The sequence below is a fragment of the Falco punctatus genome (genome assembly GCF_963210335.1).
Source record: "Falco punctatus genome assembly, chromosome: 1".
NCBI lineage: Eukaryota > Metazoa > Chordata > Aves > Falconiformes > Falconidae > Falco > Falco punctatus.
The window spans coordinates 72,042,842-72,066,131 of record NC_137580.1 but is presented as its reverse complement, the minus strand read 5'-3'; the positions used below and the strand labels follow the sequence as shown (position 1 = coordinate 72,066,131).

The 23,290-nt window shown below is 39.4% G+C and overlaps 1 long non-coding RNA gene across 1 annotated transcript in view; it reads right to left on the bottom strand.

The window, feature by feature from the left end:
- The window catches only part of LOC308055436, a 210,625-nt gene that overhangs the window by 25,481 nt on the left and 161,854 nt on the right, over positions 1-23,290 (bottom strand). Inside the window, exon 4 of the long non-coding RNA XR_013924527.1 lies at positions 1,574-23,290. This exon is cut by the window's right edge and continues 18,397 nt beyond it. This is a non-coding gene — a long non-coding RNA (uncharacterized lncRNA). The remainder of the gene's footprint in view (positions 1-1,573) is intronic.

The following is a 23,290-nucleotide window of genomic DNA, read 5'->3' as shown; positions in this document are numbered from 1 at the left end:
TCATCTCCATAGACAGAAAAAGCTTATTTCCTGGAGGTTTAGGATTAATTTATTTTATCTATTTTTTCATGCTATTGTTATTATTAACATTCTGACATATATTTTTGGAGTCAGAGAGTCACCATCTGGTACATCTTATGGACTCTTATCTTTAAAAAAAGAGGTCAGAAGATTCAAACCTGCTGCTAAATCCTGTGTTTCATAGCAGTAATATACTAATGATACTGGTAATATCCATTACAACCAAATGGGAGGATAATGTCCACTGACATGTCATCATAATAAATTAATATGAATTCTACTTAATTGGATATCTATATCAAGATAATATTTCCAAATGAAAGTTATCTATATTTTGTATGGCTTGAGTTCTGTAGCTGAGCACTGCGTAACTCAGTGTCTGTTGCGTAACAGGTATATGATTAAATATCACTGAAACAGGAATTTTCCAGACAATGAGCCTGATCCTTTACTCACATCTTGGACAAAATTCCAGCTGACTTGGTGGGCAGTTGGTTTGCAGACATTTTGTAATTATTATCTTTTTCAGTGATAGAAAGAGAATAGCTGACATTTCATTTACAGAAGAAAATTGCATAGTGAAATGATGGATGCTTCAACAGAATCTGTAAATTTGATGGAATTGTAAGAGCTGTGGTTTTCCTCATCTATATTCTGTCCCCCCTAAAGTAATATGAGAGTATAATAGAGGCAATAAAAATTAGGTCTTTGTAAATCAAAGGTGGTGCCATTGAACTCATTGAGAGCTGGAGGTGTGATAGAAATTGTGCCTTAGTATTTCGGTTGAGTCCTGGTTTCCCTTTTCTGTACTAGAACAACACGTACCATCCTGTTCTCTTTATTAAGTCAGTCTTTCAAAGCAGTGAGCATAGCATAGACACATATTTGACATACGAGAAACTGATGCTTACTCTGTGAAGGAATGATCAACTCAATAGTCTCACCTGAAGGGCCAGGTTGTCAACTCTATGCACTCTCCAGCTAGGCATTCTGAGCCCCGAAGGTACAATAAGGGAAGGGAGTAGGCCTTCTCTGCAACACTTAGCACAGCACTGGTAGGTCAAGCCTGTGACCTCCACTACTGCCTGGGGGCAGAAATAACTCCTGTTGCTTTAAATACCCTGATTCAGTGGCAGACTGACTGCTACTGTAGCTGTGGGGTAACAATAAGTGCTGAGGCACTTGAGAACCCAAATCCCATGAAGGGAGAGTGGTTGGTGTAGCCACGGGCCTCAATTCAGAAAACGTGCCCTTCCACCTCTTTCCACTTTTGCTGGCAGGCACTCAGCATCAGTTCCTCAAATCCTGTCCCCATGCCATGTACTAGTGTAGTCAGATCTGCTGTGGCTCACTATGTGCTTGTCTGTGAATGCATAAGCATGGAAGAAATCACCTAAAAGGAGTGTGGGTAAAGACAGAATTTAAGAATGGCATCACTAGCTACAGCGATTATTCACTTGAATTTTAATTGTACCGTTACTTTGAAAGCTAAGCAGACAGGACTCCTCACCACTGCAACAATTCAGCAGCCAGTCGTGCAGTCAACACTTACCTCCCTGATATCCAAGGTAGAAGAGAATCCAGCTCACCTTCAAGTGTGTGGCTGCCAGGATGAAATATAGCATGCACTTTCTTATTTTTAGAATTGAAAAATACATCTTCAGGAAGCCATAGACTTGAATTGCAAAAGGCTTACTAGAGTAATAAAGGGCATTTTTAAAGAGTAAGTTTTAAAACTGTAAGCCAAATTCATTTTAATGGAGGGCTTCAGATGCAGAGGTGTCCATCTCAGCTGCATTGTAACACAATCTGTTGGATGCAAACCAGAAAAAGGCGGGTGGTGGGTGCAGGGGCCACAGGGGAAGTGACTGTTGTTGCATCTTATACTGAGGAGGCTCTGGAAAGGCTACATGTTCCTCTACCAAAATCCTGAAGCAGGCTGATAACACTGTTACTTCCTTCTACCTTATGAGAATCTCATAATAAAGTAGGCTCATCAAGGTGGAGTAATTTGTACTTTTGTGTAATGGAAAGATTCAATCCCCTCTATAATAATAAGTTAATTCAATCTCTCCAGCAATATTAAATCTCCATTCTTTCTCATTCGCTGCTGCCTTTTTGGATCATCTTTTTGTCAAAGAAATATGTCTGGGTTCATTGTGAGCATTGTGTTGTGGAATATCACATTCACAGGCTTCAGCTGAGAAAACCTCTTTAAGATAATGAGTGGCAAATCATGTTTGTACCTAGATACTTGAGTGTTTGCAACAGTCTCACAGACAGACTCAGTTCTTTTATTAATAGTGTCAGCAAATTAGTGGTGCTGCAGTTTGCTTTGTTTTTAAATATTTCAGACTTTCAAACCCAAGAACCTTTCTGCTCTGCCTAAGGGAACATAAGCATAAACTTGCCTCCTCAGCAAAAATGTTCCCCTTCCCTGGTCACAAAAGTTATAACTTTTAATTGATGCTGTTTGAATATATGTACTTAGCTGGTGTAAATCAGCACCACTGCTCTGCCTTCAGTGAAGCAGCACCAGCTTACATCTGACACTAGACTTCTTTTATGAAAGAAGTCAGGTCCTCCAGGGAAGCATTATACAGATATGAAGTGTTGCAGAGAAGTTGTGATGTTCTGCACTTCTGCATTTGATTTTCTAGCAAAAAAATATAATGGATAATTAAAGTGCTTAGTGTATCCACAGTTGCAGTAAATTATGCTAGCTGGTAAAAAAAGGTATCATACCTCCCATGACTTGTTCTAACTTTAAATACGTATTTATAGTTCTACAGCTTAAACACAAGTTTTAGCATGGAGCTTGTAATGCACTTTCCCATGCCAAAGACCATTAATAATCAATATTTTACTCTTTGTTGTCAAAAGCCAACTAAAAAATAGGTACTTTTCCTCCCTTTCTCCTGCATTTTTCCTCTTCTTTCTCACCTTGCATCCCCAAGACCCTTTTCTGACAGCCAAGAAGTAATCATATGTATATTTTCTTTATCCACAAGTCAGTCTATACATGTAGCTATAAATTCAGAGTGCCTGGGTCACCTATTTCAGCAAGCCACATATTCAAGGCATTGTTTTACTGCTGCAGCTTTTAGTCAGATAACAGGATCCAATTAGGGTTTCCTTCATCTTTATTTTTCTTGTAAAACATCTTTAGAGCTGACTGGAGAGTGGAGAGAATAAATGGCATAAAACTAGCCAACATCAGAGGATGTCCTACATCAGGGTATTTCTCTGGATGATTTGTACTGCCTGAAAAGAGTAAAAATCTCATTAAAATAGAAAAGGAGCTAGGTAGGTTTCTTTTGACATTATATTTCTACCTAAGGCAAACAACTATGTAATTTCTAAGGTTGTACACCTCCGTGGCCTTGTGTCTCATCATGCCCTAGTGAATGTCTAACAAATCTTGCATTGTTATCATTGCATATAACTTCCCATGAAGTTTTTACTTAATTTAGTGGATGTATTTTGAATACAAACTAAATTATAGGCTTATACACAGATTCAGAAGGCAAGTGGACTGTATTTGGGTTGCTGAAAGAGTGAATATCCCAGATTTTTACACGTGAAGCAGTATGAGCAGGTGTCCCCTATAAAGCACAGTGCTTAATGCACTATAATTTTGCTTTGCAGCTAATGCTTGGAATTCTATAGAAACAGTAAAACTTTGCAACACATTTTCTCTGCTTGTGTTTATGTTTTGGTGTGATATCCCCTTTTGCAATTCATCACCTTTGTAGCAAAAATGAAATCTATGTATGTGTAACTGCCATGAAATATGAACTAAGTAATGTGAACTATGAGCTTTAAGATGCTGCTAGACTGAAGATACCTTACCTCCAAAATATGACATTATTGGATGGTTTCCAAATCTGGCAACATTCCTCATATTGCTTGAAATTTCTGGATATATATTCCTAGTGTTTCTGAATTTCTTAACAGCTACAGTTCTAGTGAGAATGTATTAAAATATAATGTCTGTCAATCTCCTTTGTCACATGCAAACACCATAAGATCTTCAAGGTAATTGCTTTTTTAAAAAGTACAAAAAGACACACTTCGCCTTGATTGTCAGTGTAAAGCTCTGTGTGCAATATACAAAAATATAGAGAACATGCCCCAGAGTAATTGAAATAGCTTTGTCTACCAGCAGTGTGAATGTCATAGTGTAAGTATTAATAATAGAAGGCACAGGACCAAGGTCCCCCATCAGGGATGCAAGTAGGTGGAGCCAGGATAATTATCACTGTAAGTAAGGATCTAGCAAAATCTGGATAGTGATGAGTAAGCACTTATCACTGAGCACTTTGTGTGAAGTTGCAAGTATTTTGAATGGTAAATGGCAGCTTAGTAGAAAGGAAGACAACTCCCTTCCCCCACCTGGTATCTTGCTCCTGTGAAGGGCAGTTTCTTTCTTGTTCTCCACAGTTCTGAAGGAGGGTCAGCTGTGCACCTGTATTTTACAAGCATTCAGTTTCAGTAATATAACTGTATTAGCTGCAGTAAAATTCTTGATTTTTAAGTGTAGTTGATTGGATACCTTTGTGAAACTGAACTTGATTTTGGGAAAGAAAAATGCTATCTGACATAATCCTGTTAAGAACTTGCTGTTCTCATTATTAACATGGGGAGTCAGATTTATGGGCTCAGGCAGGCATCCTCTGTGTGTATATTCTTACTCATGTGCACTTGCTTAAATGTGACAGAATGAAGATAATTGAGAACAACAGTCCTTACGGAGAAGGCACATGGAGTAACTGCTGTTGGTTTTTCTAGGAGACCATTGGGGAACATATTATTCCATTTACACTTCCAGGAGAAAACCACTGGTAAAAGCTATCCAGAAGGCATTTTGTAGAGGTGGGGGAACAGTGACTGCTAGGGACACACTTCAGGGTCTTTCTTAAGCTCTGGTGAAGAGGTGTGGTATGATAATAATGACGAGAGAGAGAGAAAGAGAGAAGGAACTGCTTAGTATTTAGGTGTGGCAGTGCTTTGGGGTGGGCATACAAGCGCCTGTCATTCAAAACTCTTGGTATTCAGGTCTTGCAGAGGTTCTTCCTTCGGCATATTGCTGGTAACATGCAGAAAACCAAACCTGCAAGTCATGAAGCAGAGAGAACAGGTTGCCCTGTTCCTTGGTTTCCCCTGCACATTGTGCTCCTCCAGGAGACACCGATCCCTATTAAATGGTTTTGTCATTCACCTCTGACCAGCTTTGCTCTGTTGATTAGGCTCAAGCAGGAAATGTTCCAGCAAAACAAGCTCCAGCTTGTAATGAGGAAAACCAACCATGCAGCTCTGCCCTCTTTCAGTGGCCTTTCAGTGCTCTCTTGTCTGAGCTTTCACACCAGGCTGGTCACACCTCCCATCTCGTGCTAAGGTCTCAGAAGCAGGGAAGCATGGTTTTGTCAGTGACATTTCTGTTCCTTTGAGACACCGCCTCTGTCCCTTGGGATACTGTCCCAGGTGGAGTCACCTCCATGGCTTGGCAAGGGAGGGAGGATGCTGACATCAAGGCTTGTCAGCGACAGCTGCCCCATTTCCAAAAGAGGGGCTCATCACCTTGCTGCCCTGTGTCTCAGAGCTGATGACTTCAGGAGTCATAGCACAATTCAGGTATTCTCCCAGTTTTCACCTGAGACTGAGAGCATTGGGATTTGCCTGAGAAGGCATGACAGATATCATGGTGGCAGCTAAGATTTCTACGAAATCCGTACAAAGGATTTAAATTTAGTTGTGGCAATCGTGTTGGTTCACTTTGTACTTACCTTTTTTCCTATTCTCTGTAGCCTTAGTTTAAGGAAGGCTTATTTGAAATCTGAATAAGTCAAACAACAAGGAGATAGGCATGATAGATCTCACAACAGAAAAAAAAACTAAGCTATGGCTAAGGGCACACTATTTGAAAAACTAAGTGACCTCCAACCATTCCGACTGAGGTCATAGGCCAGCACAGGGAGAACAAACTAGGCTTGCTGAGCAGTCCATGCTGTCCATCTCTCCAAGCATCAGAGAAAGCAGCAAGCTGAGAGGTGGTGTGTTATGGTATTGCCCAGCTGGGCTCAGCGGGACCGGATTGCTTTGTATAACTGCGCTTGCTGCGCCTGACTCCAGATACATGTTTGCTGCTGAGAGCACTCTCCCACAGATCACAAATAATAGCTACGTGGCTCTTTACAGATTTATGTGTATTCTCTTCACCATCCATCCAAACTACTTAACCTTGACATGTGAAGCTAATGGAGAGTATACCTTGCTACTCCTTCATTTAAAAGAATCTTTGATGGCTAATTGAAGCTGGGTTATAAATTCCATGACCTTATAATAAAGTACAACAGCTCCAGTTCTTGACAAAAAAACAAACAAACAAAAAAAACAAAACAAACAAACAAAAAAAAAAAAAAACAAAAAACCAAAACAAAACAAAGAAAAACCTGCACATAGTAGGAAGGTCAGTATTTTTAAATCATTGGGCTGTGGATATTTTCTCAAAGCGACCTAAAGAGGAACCTATATTTTTGTGAAGACCAAAGCTTATAAAAGCCATCCTTTTTAACACAAAAACATACTTCATCATCTGATTTATAATCCTGGCTCACATTTCCAGCAACTTGTTCTATATTAATTTATTAAAACAGCTTTTAAAAGCTGGCTATGGACCAACTTGAAAATACCTTATAATGGTCAAAATATCAAGAGACTTCTACAGTAGTAAAACAGATAGGGCAGTTGTGAAGTGGAGGAAGAGTAGCTACAAAATATCTGTGTCTTGGTCTAGAAACAAAGTAATAGAGTGTGTGTGTGTGTGTGTGTGTGTGTGTTTGCATTATATTAATGAGGTGTAAGAACTAAGATACTGGGCAAGGGAACACAGGAAGTTTGAAAGCTAAATTTCCCTGAAAAATTAAATTGTAGTGTGGAGTGGGGTGGTGATCGTCTGTTGTAAAGCCTGAAGTCCTTCTGTAAGCATACAGAAAAATAGGAGGAATTTGAGCCAGGATATTAATAAGGTTTGTTTAAAAAAAACAAAACAAAACAAAACCAAAAACAAAAACCCACAAAAAAAACCCAAAAAAAACAAACAAAAAAAAAAAAAAAAACCAACAGAAAAAGCGAGCAAGAGAGAGGACAAATATAATAATGTTTTGCATTTGAATAACATGTATGCTAACAGCAATAGAAAGAAACATCAATTCAGAGGGAAGGAAAGTGGCCAAAATTGCATTAAGGAATATGAATCATAGAGTAGCTAGAGAGCAAAATATGTATGGAAGCAGCAGCAACAACAAAAAAACAGACTGGACACCTCATAAGGGTTCTACTGTCAGACAAATTACCTATTCCTACAGTTTTTCTACCAACAAAATATAATTAATGTCTTGCAGAACAGAATAAATAACTATATAGAAACTATGACATTTAAGAAGCAAATGATTTTTAAATATGACTTTGACTTTATCATCAGCCTTGACTGCATACACTGATGCTAACTTGTACTGTGCTTCCCTTCCTAGAAGATCATTTATCATTTCAAAGAAAAGTGTCAGATTAGTATGAGAGTACCTTTGGTAAATATATATTCTATTTACCTCTCTTTTTTTACCTTTTTCCTTATAAGTTCTCCAGATCTGCAAAATTTTGAGAAGCTAACTCTGGCCAACAGATACCTGGTTATTTTCTTTCTTTTCTTAAATAATGGCTCTTCTCTTAATTAGGCCAGGTAACAGTAGTATTATCCCTGTGTTGGCAGGGCTTCCCAATTCAGAGTCACTCTGAATTGTCTCCGGTAGCCCATATCACTGTTGTTTTAGAAAACTGAAGTGTTATGTTTATCTGGTTTGGTTTGGTTTTTTTGGTGTTTTTTTTTTTTTTCTTCATATTTGCACTACCTTTAATTTCTATCCTAATTCTTATTACATAAGAACCCACTTTTCCTCCCTAATTTTTAGCATGTGTCTGAAGGACATTTTGGGGGTACTTTTATCTACTTGTTTGCTGTAGTTCAGTTTGCCTTTTCATAATTCTCACTAAAACCTTCAGCATGTTCTCCCTAAAGACACAGCTTGGTTTTATCAATCAGTTCTTTTTTCCCATTCTCATTTGTAGATTCTCTGCTAACTCACAGTTTCTTTTTTGATGTAATTACTCATCCAGTTGTGTGGAGCCTTTCCCTGCAAGTTCTTTTCCTCTTAGCAACAGATTCTAACCAGTTTTATAATTTTCACGCTGTTCATTGTCATGGTAAAATCACAAATTAGTTCTCCCAAACCAACAGCTGTAGAAGAATTAAAGTTTTATATTATCAAATTAGTTCCTTTTTCCAAGTTCATTGGCAAAAGGAATTGAAAGTTTTTTGCTGGAACTTTCAAAGTCTAAAGCAGACTGAAGCTAACAAATACAGGTTTTTATTATTTTTTTTATCCAAGCCCTGGGACTTACCATTTTCTTCCAGGCTTTTTCTTCGGGCTTTTTATTCACAAGGTTCTTAACCTGAATACTAATTGTTGTCCATATAGCTAACTGATAAACATTTAAACCTGAAAATGAATCTCAAAGACCATCTGCCAGTGGTTACAACAAAGACTCAGGCAAGGTTCTTTGAAAGGAATCACATTAAGCCAGGTGGTTACTAAAGTTATCTGCCCTGATGAGTGTCCCTGTGCCCAGAGCAGAGGTTCAGAGCTATCCACCCAGAGCTGTCTATCAATAGGAGTGCATTAAGCAGGGCCAGGTAACATTCTCACACACTGGACCTGGATTATCTGGACTATTATGTTGTTAGAGCCATCTGCAACATGAGTTTGGACTATCCGCAATAGGCAGTTTGCATGAAGCCACACTGTAATGTGTGTAATATAAGTAAAACAAAAACTACAATGAATACTAATACTAATTTTAGGAATATAAATATAATTGTTGCCCACACTGAGCATCTTTCTCAGGTCTCCCACAGGCCCCTTATAAACTTAACCTAAAGTGATGCAAGTATGGTGCTGTATTCCCCCAGTGATGCCTTTCTGTTATTGGACCAGGTGCAGAATTGCATCTCTACTTGCCTCAGAGGTAGCTAACTAGTCAGTCCATTTCAAAAGCTGTGAAGAAAACTGATGTAGATTTACTTACTTTACTGGTATGGCCAGTCCAGGAACTGAGGAGCAATCTGGAAATCAAATTACCTGACCGAGCAGCTGTAACCACAGAGGTTTCAGGTCTGGTGCCCAGCCTCTTGCCTGTATGGTGATGTTGAACTTGCTAGCGTAAGAACCTTAATTAATAGGGAAGAAAAACTGTCTTAGGAAAAGGAGCACTTAATTGACCAGAAACCAGGGCAAACAGCTCTTCCGTTTGTGCTTTCCCTTTGGTTTGTTTAGGGAGTTCCAGGTTGCTAAGTAAACACGGCAGCTGTGAGTGTGAAAATGCTGTAGGAGCAGGGCAGAGCTTCGACCTGCTGCACCATGCTAGTGCCCTGATGTGCTCTGTGCAGTGACTGGGAGCAAAGTTCATCAGCTCACTCACGGTAGCCTCAACAATATGATGACTTTTTGGGGTTAGAAGTACCTGGGAACTCTCTGAAACTACAGAAGCATGCATAATGCCTATGCATACAACCCAGGTGCTTGCACAAGTGTCTAGCGTGCATGAACATGAACAATCTTGTTGAGTCGAAGATCCCTTCTCCTGCATTTACAATAAGGCACATCTTGTGCCTGTGGCTAAAGAAAGCCAGAAGCCTACTTCTGCAGTCACACCATGTTACTTTTGTCTTTGATGCCTACCGTGATTTCCAGAGGAAGAGTTCGCAAACATTGGGCCAGGACCAAATATGTTGATTTATGCTCAGTATCATTACCTCACTCTGCTGGCGTTTCCTTTCACTTCGATGGGGCCATTTGCAAAGCAGCACTACTTGACATGAGTAAAAATACGAGTCTGGCTGGGTAGTGACGTCTGTGTGACAGTACAAATCTCAGTCCAAGCCGTTTGGTTCTGGCAGTGCTAAAACAGTCCTAAAATCAATGTCCCTATCAGTAAATGCAGTGCATAGTAACACATTACAAGCCACGCAATATTACTTTTCATCTTCACACCATTACTAGTAATTAAGGGATAATAGTAACCACTTGCTGGTTTATGGGACAATAATCTTATTCTCAAAGGAATAAACCACAAGACCAAAAGGAACAAAATTACTGACAAGAAAAACAGGGAGGATATTGTTCTTAGAGCTATAGGAAGAAATACTCATCTCAGATGTTTCTGAGAACTGCTCCTTTGGTTTTAAGATAACAAACCACCTATTAGGAAGACAAATGTCCATCTTGCTGCTGATTTGCTTTTATACTGCCATGCTTTCAGGGATGAATTAATAAATTCCTTACCTGGGAAGTCTAGAATCCTCTTTATTAAGGACCTTATTCTAGAAAAAATGTATAGTTGTCTCTGAGTATAAAATGGTGATTCAGCTTCAGAAACTGGAGCCACTGGAACAAAATCAACAACAAAACTATGTTTCTTCACACTGATGCAGGCATGACTTTTACAACCCATGGATTTCGTCCTCAGTTTTCAAATTGCTTGTAGTTACTTTGTTGTAGATAATAACATAATTTGGAAAGTAATGGTTTATAGGTAGTTAAGAAGGAGTATACTGGAGTGCTTTGATGTTACCACTCACAACTAAGTGCTGTCTATTCAGAATAGACACAAAAAACTGAGACTGGTAGCAATCCAAAGATAGCATTATTTAACAAAGAAATGAGCAGGCAAATGAAAGAGGCCCTAAACAGAAGCTAAGCAAAATAAATGGCTATCTTCCCAAAGCCTATCTTACTGAAATGAGAAAAGTTAAGATAATGTACAGTGATGGAAATCAGACCCATTCAATAAAAAAGACCAAGGAACATATTCCCTTCCAGATGGGCAAGCCAAAGTGAAAATGAAGGTCACAAACTATCCTGTGCATACTAATTACCTCAAACTGGGTAACTACAATATTCTTTCTCCCATCCTAGTAGAACAACCCATAATCTTAGGCTGACAATTGCAGGCATATATGAAAAATCAGAAACCTTGCAACAAAACCCCACTAAGAGCTTTGGCCTAAAAAGGCATAGAGAGCTATTAAAAAGTAAACTGTGCTTGTGTAGTCACATGAGCTTGCCTGAGGTCCTGCCCCACATTTTCAGCTGCGTGCTCAACAGATTTAGGCATTGCTTTCTCTTATATTTGCATGTGGAAATACTGTCAGGCATATGGAAATATACTTGTTCATATCTGTATCTGTTTCTGTTCTTCCGAAGAAATAAGGTGTATGAAACAAAATGATGCCTACAGTAAATGCACAAGGTGTCCAGAACTTGTGAAATAAATGTTTTCATTAACAACAGCATTTGGAGACATTACCTGTAAAACTGGGAAGAGTGTGCAAATGCAGGGAGAACTTCTAGTGGCAGAGAAACAGGGTGGTAAAAGGTGGCTCTGTATGCTGCATCTGCCCCAAGCTGCTGCCTGCTGACACACAGTGCTGTAGAAGGAGGAAGCAATGTTTTTTGGTCAGGATGGAAGAGGGACAGGGGATGAAGCAAACAGTTTCTTCCCTTTCAGCCTTCTGAGGTATTCAAACTGAAATAAGTTAGGGTGCTTAGCAGACAAGATGAAATACCTGAAGTGGAAAAACCTTGGCTCACATGGCCAGAACGAGCTATGAGAAAACCAGTGTAAAAACACTGATAGAGCTACCAAATAATTTATTTACAATAAATCACTAAATTTTAAAATTCTATAATTATTAGCCAACATCATCCAAAACCACATTACCCTGACAGAGAAATAATCAGCATACAAAATTATTGAGAAATTCTTTGGACATCTGTCAGATGTAACAACTCAGACTCCCTCAACACCACCCCAGTAGCTGCAGAAGCCAGTGCAACATTTAGGCTACACAGATAGCTGCTCAGTGGCTCCATTCTGCTTCCCACAGACAAAATGTTTCCTATCTTTTTATGTCACAATAATCCATCTGTAAAACTCTGGCTGTGTGCAGAGAACAGGTCTGGGCCCCAAATCTGCAACTGTGGGCAATATTTTCTAGCAGAATGTGTGATGGCAGCTAGGGTTTGACTGCTTATACACTTTAAATGTAAGGCCTGACTATTCACAGTCGTCTTACTGCTCATTTTCTAGGCGACAGCTTATGAATATTTGCGACATCAAAACTGACGGCTGTGGAAAATGCAGCTTCATGTAATCTATCCCCCTTATTCGTTTCGTGCTATAGTAAATATTCGGGCAGAGTCAATTATACAAGTAAAAGGGGAAGAATTAAAACCTAATGAAAGTTAATCAAAGAGGAGAACTTCCTTCAGGCTGGCCATGCATATCTGTAGTTTGTCTGTCCTTTATAATGCTGCAGCCTCTGGTTCATAGTCAAGCTGTAATTCTGCCAGTTAATGTATCCAATTAACCCCACTAATGAGCTAATCAACAGTGTAAAATCTGTGTAAAATCACTGAGGGTGTATGATGAATGGGAAATGCACTGAACTCTCTCGGTATAAAAAGTGCTTTATTGCACTTGTTGAAGTGGCACTGTCTTCTCCCTCTCTAAAGGGTAATTTATCACTAGGGTTTGTAACAGTGCCGTGCCCTGATAAGGGAGAGGTGGCAATAAACCCATCATAAAATGATTACTCAGGAATGCAGAGCAATTAAAGTGTCTCTGCATATCAGAGTCAGTCTAGAGAGCAAAAGTGGTATTTTTTGGTGTACAGTGTTAATAAAAGGTAGGCAATTGCCTGAAGGTGATCCACAATTTGGGAAGCACATACCTGTCTAATACAAATATTTCAGTTTAGGAGTACATAATCTACTGAGCCACTATGGTTTATGATGTACGAAAATCATTCAAGACCAGATTCTGCCACCTTTTTCAGTATGAGAAACATTTGCTGCAGTAATAGCCTTGCTAATTTCAATGTAATCATGTGAATAGGAAAGTAATCCTCAACTCAAATAAGCATGACAGAATCTGGCTGAAAGAAAAGAATCAGATGAAACTATACTTTTTTTTCTACAGTCATGCCTAATCCAAAGCATGGATAACAGTAATTAATTTCAGTTATTGTTTTGGGTTGGGGTTTTTTTTCAGTATCCTTTACTATCTTTCTTTCAGCATCTCTTTTTGTTGAGGATGCAGGTTAGAGAAAAGTAACAACTGATAAGAGAAGAAAGGAAGGAAAGAAAACTGAAATGCTGGCATGTAAAAAAACCCTATAGTTAAGTAAAGGACTTACAGAGAGGAAAAAGTCATCTGAAGAAGAAAAAAAAAAAAAAAACCAAAACAAAACAAAACAAGAAAAATAACCAAGTAGAGGGGTGAGGCAAAATGTAACAGGAATTTCAGAAATTATTTCAATGGAAATAAGCAAGTTAGAGGCAACTATCAGAAAATCTTATAGATAATTAAATTTGTGTTTACCTGGTGCAGAGGAATGAGTTATATGAATTAGAAGAGATCAAATGCTTTGTTTTGCAACTAATGTTGAAACTATTATGTTTTCCATATAACAGGAAAACCTTTTTTCTTAAAGAAATTATGCAAGAAGAAGTAATGATTTCAGTAGATAGAAAAAAAATATCAAGGGTTTTCTGGGATATTGCGGAATGCATACGGATTTAGCCCTACAGTTCATACTACAGGAATCAAAACCAGATTGCAATAGGCACTGCTAAAATACAGTCTTTGCAGTTATTTGTTGTTTGTTGCTTTTTTTTTCTTTTAATATGAAGGCCAAATGAGTAATTTTCAAAAGAATTATAAGAAAATACGTTAGACAATGTTTGTAAAAAGCAGGGTTTGTCAGAGCATTCTGCAAAGGGACAAACTGCAGGACATTTTATTGTGGTCTGTGCACTGAGTCTTCACAACAGAGTTAGTGGTTTGGCTCTTTTTGATCTTCCCTGCCACTCTTCCGCTGATAAAAAATAGGTTTATAAAAATATTTTATGTAGAGCATAGCTATTCTCTGTTGGCATGATTATATTACAGGATGTGAGGGTAAGTCCCAGACTAAGCTCTGTAGGGTAGTTATGTCCTTCCCTGACCTTCTCTCTGCACTTTTCTGCTTTGTAGTCTTAACTGCAGAAGGGGGACAGGCAACGGAGTGAGCAGAAAGGGGAGCTGCGAGGTCATCCAGGCAGCCCTGGGCACTCTCCATCACCACCGTGGAGGCACTAAGAGGCTCGCTGGGATGGGGTGGGAGAGGAGCTCAGGAGATTGAGAGACACAAGGAATTGAGAAAACTGTAGGGAAGACCCTGACTAACTGTAGGTACTAAAAAGAGAATGATAAAAAGGAGATGAACTACAGGCAAGTGGGACATTGTGGGGATAGGAGCTCACAGAGGGCCTGGGAGAACACCAAAAGGAGATCTTTGTGTGGTACACAAGCTGCAGGAGGCATGGAGGTGTCTGCAGAGCAGGAGGAGGAGGTTAGTTTTGAAGAGGCATTGTGTCGTGGTTTAACCCTGGCCAGCTGCTCAGCACTATGTGGTCACTAGCTGACTCCACCGTGGTTGGATGGGGGAGAGAATCAGAAGAATAAAAGAGAAAACTCATGGGCTGAGATAAAGACAGTTTAACAGATAAAGAAAAAGCCATCAAGCAAAGCCAAACAAGGAATTAATTCACCATTCCCCATGGGCAGGCAGGTGTTCAGCCATCCCCAAGAAGGCAGGGCTCCATCATGCCTAACGGTTACTTGGGAAGTCAAAATGCCATAACTCCAAACATCCCACCCTTTCTTCTTCTTCCCCCAGCTTTATATACTGAGCATGACATTATATGGTATGGAATATCTCTTTGGTCAGTTGGGGTGAGCTGTCCTGGCTGTGTCCCCTCCCAGTTTGTTGCGCCCCCCCCAGCCTGCTCACTGATGGGGTGGGGTGAGAAGCAGGAAAGGCCTTGGGTGCAGTGCAAGCGCTGCTCAGCTATAATGAAAACATCCCTGTTTTATCAACACTGTTTTCAGCACAAATGCAAAATGTAGCCCCGTAGTAGCTTTGAAGAAAATTAACTTTATCCCAGTCAAAACCAGCAGACATTGACATAGAACAGGTGTGGTAATAACAAATGTTTAGAGGGTGAGAGAGAATTTAAACACAGAGGAATAATGTATTTATCAAGAAGAATCATAAGGTCTTTTACTACAGAGATATTTACAGAACAATGGGCATCTATATATTCCTATTTCCCTGTACTCTGCCTTCTCTGCACCCACAAATTTTCTAGCAGAATTAATTTGGGTTAATAATGCTATTGCTATGTTGTGAATTAGCACGAAAATCAAGGCTGTGATTGCATTGCATGGATTGTACATATGTGTGCTCAGTTGCCCAACTGACAGAAAGGATTGATATGTCTGCAAGTTATTTCTGAAACAGGTCGTATAAGCTATTATTATTAATAATATTAATAATATTGTTACTGTTCTGTTGGGTTTCAAGCAGTGCATCACTACGGTGACTAGAAACAGTTCACATTTCTTGTTGTCTGGTTTGTGAGCTCAGGAAGACCCTTACATGCTTAGTTCCCATTTGGAAGGTTTTGATGCAGACACAAGGGATGACAATAGAATGGGGAACATGCCTTCTGCTGGCACTGGGGAGAAAGACGCACATGACTTTGGGCCATTGGACGCCAGCACTGCCACTCGACCTGTGGCTAGTGTTGCTCCATGCTTCTTGTGTCAGAGAAATACTCCTGAGGCTTCATTGTGAATTAAGCTGAGGAGCTGCTCTGGTTTAAGACTATTTTCCGTCTTTTTCTGAGTTAGTTTTAACCCAGGCCAGTTACTCACTCTGGTTCTTTGCATGGCACAAGAAACAGGGAGGAGGAGGCAGAGGAGTAATCGGCCCAGGGCAAGGTGAGAGCAGGCTGCTGCCTTTCAACGTCATTGCCAGCTCATGCTGCCTTCGTGTGCTAATGCCAAACAGCCTGTACACATGCCCGAAGCAAGCTACATCCTTAACATTACTAATATGAAAATATGATGTTAAAAATTGCTGTCTGCCACTAGTCATGTAAGGATGACTCCATAGATACTACAGTATGCTTTATAACTAAAATAAAAAATATCACCATGTTTTATCTGCACACTTACCTGGGAAAATGTTAGCTCTCTAAAAAGAAACACCCAGAAGCAGGGATTTCACACCAGACCAAAAAAACTAATCCAGAATTATTTTTTTTCCTTCCAATGAACTTCATAGAAGAAAGCTGCAGGAAGATTGTCTACCAAAATCCTGTATCTAGAGCCTTGTAAAACTGATTCATGACTGAGCCTGAATTTATGTCTAGAGGTAAATAAATCACTTTTTTGCAAAGATTTCTCAGGCATCAGACAAACATAAACTTAAAAATATTCTCTTCAAGTTCTTTTTTGCCTAGCATTACAGTCAGAACCATATTTGTATGCCTGAGGATAGGAAATGTCATATTGATGGATGAGTTGTAAGTCTCCCTCTTCCTGGATTGGGCATTGGGGGCCCAATTCTGCTCTCTGTTCAACTCTGCTAAATTGAATGGCATTGCATTGACATAAATGAGAGAAAAAAAGCAGCTTGGGAGTGGCTTTCACAATCAATAAAAATAATTTAATATAAAGATGAATTTTCCAAGTGGATCAGAATAAATTAAAGTGCTACTGGTACTGGAAGTAGATTCACCCATATATGGAGTTGGTATTCATTTTTCTTTCCAGGAAATTTGACTTTTTGCCAGAACATATATATGAATTGTGTTCTAGTAAGTGAAAACAGAACTCTTATTCACATTTTATGAAGTAGCTGTTTAGATATTCTCTATTTTCTGCTAGTTTGAGTACTTTTTCCTGTATTAAACTCCTTTTATTCATCTTTATAAACCTTACCTTTGGTAACACTTTCCTGTGAATATTACCAGTAATGACACAGCAAAAGAGCTGCAGGGTCACCTGTTAATGTTACAGCTCATCTACATTTCTGGCTTAGTAAAGATATGCACTGATTAGTATAAATGTTACCTACTATACTTTTCCTGTCTCTTTGTGTCCATCTACTTTGTAACTGAACACTAATGTACAGTCAGCATGAAGCAATAGGTCAGAGTACTAGTCCCCCTGTCCCACAGCAGGGAAAAGCTATACAACAGGCCACCCGTAGACCAGCAGTGACAGCCCCTCAGCCCTGCATCTCATCTTAGTGTCCCTACAAGAGATACAAAATCTGCTATTCCAACATTTTAAAATTTTAAGGGTCAGCACTTGGACCCAACCTAGGTTTTTTTCAACATTCAGGTGTTTTAAGTCACGCATCTGTTGGAATTAGTCCAATATGAAAAAGGTTTTGGGCAGGACAGATATTCTGAAAACCTTTTTACAGCTGGGTTATTTCTGCACAGTGTTAAAGGTATATCCCAAAACTGAGTGTAATTCACTGGCAGTTCTGACTGAGAACAAAAATTTGGCAGTCAGTTATTGTCCAGCTCCTCCTCTGATACCATTTATAATCTTGAGGTAGTATAATTTAGAGGTAAGCTTTTCCACAATGATCCTTAAAGCCTTTAACTAGGAAGCGTATTAAAATAAAAACAAAACAAAATTGGACTTGTATCCAGCTTTGTCCCTTTTTAACCATACACCTAGATTTAGCAATAAGTGCACAGATGCTTGAGGCTTTTTTTTTGACTCAGCCTGCTACAGGACTACATTATGTTCCATATATTCCATTCCAGACGCTATATTATATTCCAGGTGTACGTACATAGTTCAAGTTCAAGCTGACTTTATAACTTTTGATATGAAAATATATCTTTTGTTGTAGGGATCTAATTAGAATACATATTTAGTCTGCAAACAAGTCACTGTGCAGTTAAGGGAAATTTTATTTTCCTTCAATAGTGTAAGGGTTTTAGTTAGAAGCTGATATGCAGATCAGCCAACCTTGTAGAAAAGGTAAGCAGTGTGAAATTATATATGAGTTATTAATAATTGCTAATAGGAGGAAAAGACCTGGCAGAAAGGGTGATTTAAATGACTGTAATAAGCACAAATATTCGTTTCTTGGGATTCTTTTCAGCACATTTGTGGTACTCTGTAATATGAGAGTCAACTTTTAACACAGTGAGAAAGCATGTTCTTCCTCATTAACAATAGTTCCTCTTGAATTTAAATTCTTTTACTTTACATTCATGCAGTGATGCCAGCACTACACTTGTACTATGGCTTTTTATTTAAAAAGGTTTGTCTAAATACATCAACTGAACTACAGTTCCCGAAGTATGGAACAGATCGTTTATGCCTATTCTCAGACCTTTATTTATTAATCTCCTTTTTTCACTGAATTCCAAGAAAGCACTAAAGAAGTATTTGTTAAATACTGCATAATAGCAAAAGTGTCTTTGCAAGAAAAACAAAAGGAAAGAATTACATGCTACACTGCAGAAAAAGGGTGGGAAACTATTTGGTGATCTCACTGTGCTAGCCTTATCTGTCTGTTAGATATTTTAATCCTTCTTTGATGCAGTTGTCTTTCTTACAACTGATTTTCAGATTATAGTATATCTTTCCATGTGCATGTATTTTCAACACAGGGCTGTCTATATGCTGTTTGACAAATCAAGATCATCTGGATAAGATTGAGAACATTGAAATATTGAGAAAGATTGAAATATTTTAAAGAAAATGTTTTTATTATATGCCACTAGCTTTTTCTCAAGATCTTGTATGTATTTCTGAAAGGGGTAGGTGAGTCAGACAAGTGTGCACGCATGTGTGCTTACACCCCCACACAGCTGCTGCACACACCCAACCCAAAACAAAGGCAGGCCTTTTTTCTAATGAGGAAGATACATAAATGTCAACAAGAGAGGTAAATAACAGACATTAATTTGAGTAAGAAGACAAGAGCTGAATGGGAAATTGAGATGAATAGCTATGGAAGAAGACTTGATAAAAGAAAAGTGAGGAGAAACAGTTGAAACAGGCTGAAATTGTACGCGATTATGGAGACTCCAATGCTAGAAACTGCATGAAAGAGGAAGTATGTGAAGCATCTGTACTGTTAGGTATCAAACTTCGTCATAATCCATCTTTGGTTTAAATACAAGTATGAAGCACCATACTCGTCTACAGAGAAACTGGGACAAAGCTTAGCAAACAGAACTTTACCACACAGTGAATGATTTATGTTCTGTTAACACAGAAGATGAGTAGGATGTGAAGTTCCCACTGACTGGAAAAGGGGAAACAGCCCCTATTTTTAAAAAGGGAAATAAGGAAGACCTGGGAAACTACAGGCCAGTCGGTCTTACCTCGGTGCCTGGCAAGATCATGGAGCAGATCCTCTTGGAAACTATGTTAAGGCATGTTGTAAATAAGGAGGTTATAGGTGACAGCCAACATGGCTTCACTAAGGGCAAATCGTTCCTGGCCAATTTGGTGGCCTTCTATGATGAGGTTACAGCATTGATGGATGAAAGAAGAGTGACTGATGTCATCTACCTGGGCTTGTACAAACCATTTGGCACTGTCCCACATGACATCCTTGTCTCTAAACTGGAGAGACATGGATTTCATGGGTGGACCTCTTGGTGGGTATGGAATTGACAGGATAGTTGCACTTAAAGAGTTGTGGTAAACAGCTCCATATCCAAGTGGAGACTGGTGATGAGTGGCATTCCTCAGGGGTCTTCACTGGTACCTGTGCTATTCAACACTTTTGTCAGCAACACAGACACTGGGATTGAGTGCATCCTCAGAAAATTTGCTGATGACACCAAGCTGAGTGTTGCAGTTGACACACTGAAGGGAAGGGGTTCCATCCAGAGATGACTCTGATAGACTTGAGAGGTAGGCCCATGTGAACCTCGTGAAGTTGAACAAGGCCCAAGTGGAAGGTCCTGTACATGGGTCAGGGCAACCCCCAGTAACAATGAAGACTGAGTGGAGAATAAATTGAAAGCAGCCCTGAGGAGAAGAACTGAGGGGTGCCAGCGGATAAAAAGCTCAATATGACCTGGCAATGTGCACTTGCAGCCCAGAAAGCTAACTGAATCCTGGGTTATATCAAAAAAATCATGATCAGCGAGTTGAGAGAAGTGATTCTCCCCTCCTGCTTTTGTGAGACCCCACCTGGCACACTGACTTCAGCTCTGGGGACTCCAACATGAGGAGGACATGGAGCTGCTGGAGCGGGTCCAGACCAGGGCTGTGAAGATGGCGAGGGGGCTGGAGCACCTCTCCTATGAAGATGGGCTGAGAGACTTGGGGTTGTTCATCCTGGAGAAGGCTCTGGGGAGACCTTGTTGCAGCCTTGCAGTACCTAAAGGGGGCTTACAAGAAATCTGGAGAAGGACTCTTGGCAGAGGCCTGTAGTGACAGGGCAAGAGGGAATGGCTTTCAACTGAAAGAGGGTAGATTTAGATTAGATGTTCAGAAGATTTCTTTTTTTAACGTGAGGGTGGTGAGATACTGGAACAGGTGGCCCAGAGAAGTTCTGGATTTCCCATCCCTGGAAGTGTTCAAGGCCAGGCTGGATGGGGCTTTGAGCAACCTGGTCTAGTGGAAGGTGTCCCTGCCCGTGGCAGGGGGGTTGGAACTTGATTATTTTTAAGGTCCCTTCCAACCCAAACCATTCTCTGATTCTCTGATTCTGTGATTAATTGGAAATGTACATACAGTATTAAATCAATCTTTAAAATACAAAAACACTAAGTAAAAACTACTGTTCCTGTTTAAATTAGAACACCTGATTACAATTAATTGGAAAAATACTAGCATGTACATGGAAATTTAGGGGTGGAGGGAGAGTTATTTATTTACTGGGGGTTTTTGGTGGGTGGTTTTCCTTATGTTTGTTCTTTTTTATAGTTAATAAATTTCCACTGAATTGTATCTGTCCCATAAAAAATAATATTAGAAAATTTGTATTTCTTTATATTCCTCTGCTGGTCAGTATCTTCTGTTAAATTGGCAGTATGTTTTCCTCTTTTGTTTTTGCTTATCTGTTAGAGAATTCTTTTGCAAGTTTTGATGAAAATACAAAGAAAATTATTACATCCAATGATCAATTCAGCCAAGTGTTTAGATCTTCTGAAACTGAGAATAAAGTTACCATTCATCTTCATTTGAGAACAGGTAGATGTATACACTGGTTAGTCTTCTCATCTGCCATGATTGACAGATGCCTGTAAGAAACAAATATGTTGCATTCTCATCCATGTCAGTGGATTATCTGATGTCTTTAAGGGCTTTACCTGACTTGGCAAAAAAAGCAATTACTGTTGCATCTTTTCTTTTTGAAAATTTGCATTTTAATGATCGCTTACATGGGCTGTTTGGTAACATCAAACAGCAGTTGTATGTTCCTGTCTTGCAACTCCGTTCTGTTTTTCTTAGTGATCTCTTAATATTAGGGGATTTTATCTAGGCCAAACACCATCAGGATCATTGTGTGCAATCCATTTTTGTTAGGCAGACAAATAGAATATCTCCCAGTGCAAATTCCTAGAGCTTGTATTCTACTTTGGTGATGTTTTACTCTGTGCAATCAGGAAAGCAGAAAATGTGTACGATGTCGTCCTCATCATTTGAGATCAAGCATGTACTCCATAAAATACATATGTGAAAAAGGAACAAGTCTCATAGAATCATAGACTCCTAGAATCATTTGGGTAGGAAAAGACCTTTGAGATCATCAAGTCCAAATGTTAACCCAGGACTGCCAAGTCCATCACTAAACCATGTCCCTCAGCACCACATCTACGTGATTTTTTAAACACCTCCAGGGATGGTGATGCCACCACCTCCCTGGGCAGCCTCTTCCAATGCTTGACCACCTTTCAGTGAAGAAAGTTTTCCTAATATCCAATCTAAACCTTCCCTGGTGCAACTTGAGGCCATTTCTTGTCCTATAGTTTATTATCTGGGAGAAGAGACCTACCACCCCCTTCTACAACCTCCTTTCAGGTAGTTGTAGGGAGCAGTAAGATCCCCCCTGAACCTCTTTTTCTCCAGGCTAAACAACCCCAGTTCCTTCAGCTGCTCCTCATAAGACTTGTGCTCTAGAGCCTTCACCAGCTTTGTTGCACTTCTCTGGACACGCTTCAGCACCTTAGTGTCTTTTTTCAGCTGTTATTTCAGGAGATGACTAACGTTACAGGTTGTACCATTAAACTATAGTCTTGCTTTACAGCAAAGTCAGGGCTGCTGAATGAACAGAAAAGAGAAGACTTTATAAATTGTTCCTTGTCTTACTAGGTATCATGTGGGGATTTTTTTTAAGGCTGTCCAACATCCTGCATTGTAAAAAAACATTTTTCAACTGCTTTTATGCTTTAATTTCTTCAACGTGGAGACTGATATTTTCTATGTTGATCATATTTCACTTTTAATATCTTAGGGAAAATGTCAAATCAGCCAAACGCTTCTTTTTTGGAGCTTAAGTGGTCTGATTTAACATGTAGCTTAATAAAGAGTTGTGTCAACTGAGGGCATGAAGAACTGTGGTACAGGACAAGCTGCCCAAGGTTAGAAGCTTTTGAAAGCTAGCACGTCAGAAATTTGTTCTTGAAAATGCTGCATCTGTTCTAACTTCAGGGTGGAGATCCCATTAAGAACAAGGTATCACAGAAAATATTAGAAAAAATGGGATCAACTGTTGGGTTCAAGGTAGGAGGTAGGAAGAGAAACCATGACAGACAGGGACCAAGTTTTTGATGAGCGTGGGTGTTTATGTAGGACACAAAATTTACTCAAGGCAGGAAATAGATGAATGGAGAAAACACACATGACAATAATGGTATGAGAAAATAAACAGGAATCATATAGGGTTTCAAGGAAATTCTGGGACTGGGGAAACAGAAAGATGAAAAAGCATCCAGAAAGAAGACTGGACAATGAGAAAAAAGAAAGCCAGAAGCCAGTGGTAAATGGGCATGACAACGTCTGTTTGACCAATTTGTGTCTGGATGTAAAGGAAGTCAGAGTATACTAAGTGCAAGGAAACAGCAAACTGAAAGAGAAAATGAAGCTGGATGCAAGGATCTGAGTGACTGTGAAAGGCTCGGTATAGACTGTGGATTTATAGGGATAAATTATGTAAGCCTAAGGGAGACATATCAAAGTCTGGGGAAATGAGCAGAAGTGCCTGTACTCACTAGACCCCCCTGTACTGAGCAGCAGCAATAGAACAAATTCCCATTTCTCTCCATTT